The sequence below is a fragment of the Crocuta crocuta genome, unplaced genomic scaffold, assembly GCF_008692635.1.
Source record: "Crocuta crocuta isolate KB4526 unplaced genomic scaffold, BGI_CrCroc_1.0 scaffold133, whole genome shotgun sequence".
Classification (NCBI taxonomy): domain Eukaryota; kingdom Metazoa; phylum Chordata; class Mammalia; order Carnivora; family Hyaenidae; genus Crocuta; species Crocuta crocuta.
The window spans coordinates 4,552,272-4,555,573 of NW_027529438.1; positions in this window are offsets into that span (position 1 = coordinate 4,552,272).

Consider the following 3,302-nt stretch of genomic DNA (forward strand, 5'->3'; position numbering starts at 1 on the left):
AACATGGATGCACCAAGAGGATATTAGACTCAGTGAAATATGTCAGACAGAGAGGGATAAATACCATATGATTTCACTTATATATGGAATCTAAAAAACACCATGGGGTGCCTGGGTGGCTCAGTCGGTTAAGCATCCGACTTCAGCTTAGGTCACTATCTCAAGGTTCGTGAGTTCAAGCCCTACATCGGGCTGTGCGTTGACAGCTCAGAGCCTGGAACCTGCTTCAAATTCTGTGAATCGCTCTCTCTCTCTGTCCCTCCCCTACACGCATGCTCTCACTCTCTCTCAAAATAAATGAACATTAAAAAAAATTTTTTAAAACACCACAAGCAAAAACAGACTCATAAACAGAGAGAACAAACTCGTGGTTGCCAGTTTGAGAAGGGGCTCAGGGCCTGAATGAAGTAGGTGAAGGAGATCAAGAAGCACAAACTTTCAGTTATAAAATAGTCACAGGAATGAAAAGTACAGCATAAGGAATATAGTCAATAAATTGTTAACCTTTTATGCTGACAGGCAAGAACTATACTTATAGTGATGAGCATTTCATAATGCCTATAAATATTGAATCACTATGCTGTACACCTGAAACTAATAATACTAGTTTTATAGTTAACTATAGTCGATATTGTCAACTATGCTTCAATTCTTTTAAAAAAGGGGGGAAAAAGAAAGAAAAGAACATCTTGTAATCCTTACATTGAATTACATTGCATTGCATTTATTCATTAACTTAATAAATATTTACTAAGTGCCTGTTGTGTTCTTAGGTACTGTGTTAGGCTGTGGGTAAGTATGGTTATCAACATATTTCATGTCCTGAATTAAATTATAAACCAACTTGACAATAAACTATTTAAAAAAACAGAACCCATGAAATACTATGGATATTTGGAAGAGCACTGAATCATGATTCCATAAATTTGTAACAAAAGAAAAAAAATAAATTATAAAGAAATAAAGGATACTAGCCAATGGAAACATTCTGAACTATGTGAGAAATGCTAGGATTTGAGTAATTAGAACAAGTCACTTCACCTGGTTTTCAGGATGCTTGGGGAAGCTTTTCAAGGCAGATGAAATCTTCTATATGAAATTGGGCTCCATATACTGTGGTAAGACTGTAAGACACAACCAAACATACTTTAGTTTCAAGGTGATCATGGTTGGGGCGCCTGGGTGGCTTAGTTGGATAAGCATCTGACTTCAGCTCAAGTCATGATCTCACAGTGCATGAGTTCGAGCCCCACATCGGGCTCTGTGCCCCACATCGGGCTCTGTGCTCTCCAGCTCAGAGCCTGGAGCCTGCTTTGGATTCTGTGTCTTCCTCTCTCTCTGCCCCTTCCCTACTTACATTCTGTCTCTCTCTCAAAAATAAATAAACATTAAAAATTGTTTTTAAAAAGGTGATCTGGTTTTGAACAGAAAATAAAAGGTAGGTAAATGAGGTGTTGGATAAAAAGTAAAAATATCAGCTCGTACTCACTGAGGAACAGGGCTACCATGGCTTACATATATGGGGAGTTCAAGAGTGTCTTTCGAGGATCAGGTACATGCAAACCCAGAGACAAATGACATCGATCAAAGTGCTCTCTCTCTATTCCTTGACTCTCGTTATCTCTTTTCGTCTGTGGTGACCTAATTTTCTTCTCCTGCAGCACCCCTAAGTCAGCATCTGTAAACCTTAGCCAACAGATGCAAAATCATATGTCTCTCTCTTAACACGCATATATCAGATATAATAAAAGACTCTAAAAATGTTTTACTACTAAAAAATGCTAACCCTTGTCTGAGCTTTCAGCGAGTAGTAATCTTTTTGCTGGAGGAGGGTGTTGCCTCCATGTTGGTGGCTGCTGGCTGGTGAGGGTGGCAGTAACAGAAGGCTGGGTTGGCTGCTGCAATTTCTTAAAATAACACAACAATGAAGTTTGCCACATGAAATGACACTTCCTTTCAGGAGTGATTTCTCTGCAGCATGCCATGCTGTTTGATAGCATGTTACCCACAGTAGAACTTGTTTCAAAATTGGAGTCAATTGTCTTCATCCCTGCCAGTGTTTTTTCAACTATGTTAATGAAATAGTCTCAATCCTTTGTTGTCATCTCAACAATCTTCACGGCATCCTCACCAGGAGTAGATTCCATTTCAGGAAAAATTTCTTTTTCTCTGTTCCTCCATGAGAAACAAACCTTCATCCATTAAAGTTCTAGCCTGAGATTGAAGCAATCCATCCCATCTTCAGGCTCCACTTCTGATTCTAGTTCTCTTGCTGTTTCCACCCCACCCGCAGTTACTGCCTCCACGGAAGTCTCAAACCCTCGGAGTCATCCGTGAAGGCTGAGATCTGCTTCTTCCAGTTCCTATGATTGTTATTGTTTTGACTCTTCTCATGACCCATGAATGTTCCGAGTGGCATCTAGAATGATGAATTCTTTCCAGAAGGCTTTCAACTTGCTTTTCCAGATCCATCAGCAGAATCATTATCTATGGCAGCCACAGCCTTACAAAATGCATTTGTCAAATTGTAAGACTCAAAAGTCCAAATGATTCCTGGATGCATGAGCTGCAGAATGGGTGCCGTGTCAACACGCATGACAACAACACTAATCTCGCTGTCCATCTCCATTAAAGTGTTTGGGTAACCAGGTCATGGTCAAGGAGCAGTAATATTTTGAAAGAAATTTCTTTTTTCTGCACAGCAGAGCTTAACAGTAGACTTAAGATATTTGGTAACCAATGTTATAAACAGATGTGCTGTCATTCAGTCTTTGTTGTTCCATTTCTAGAGCACAGGTAGATTTAGCATAATTCTTAAGGGTCCCAGCATTTTTGGAATGGTCAATGAGTATCAGCTTCAGCTTACAGTCACCAGCTGTAACAGAGTACAGCATTCTCTGTGTCACAGAGTAAGGAAAATGTCCTTGGACATTGGAAAAATGTCACCAATAGTCTTGCTCAACCCAGGGTTGCCACAAAATTTCACTTTGTAAAAAATACAATGTCCACGATGCTCAATAAAGTGAAGAAGCCTGTAATGTTGGTGGCTCCACAATCCCATGAACACAGTTGATGCCCCTGACTTGAACAGTTAAAACCGTGACTCTTAGCTTACAACACCACAATATGTCACTTGGGCCATTCTGCCACAAAAAAAAAAAAAGGCAAAAAATGAAAAAAGGAACTAGATAGAAAATGAAAATTATGCTTCACATTGCACACTTAAGATCTTTGTGCTTCACTCAGAAAAGAGTAAACAGAATCGTAGTCAAATGAGGACTGTCAGTGTGCAGGAAGGCTTG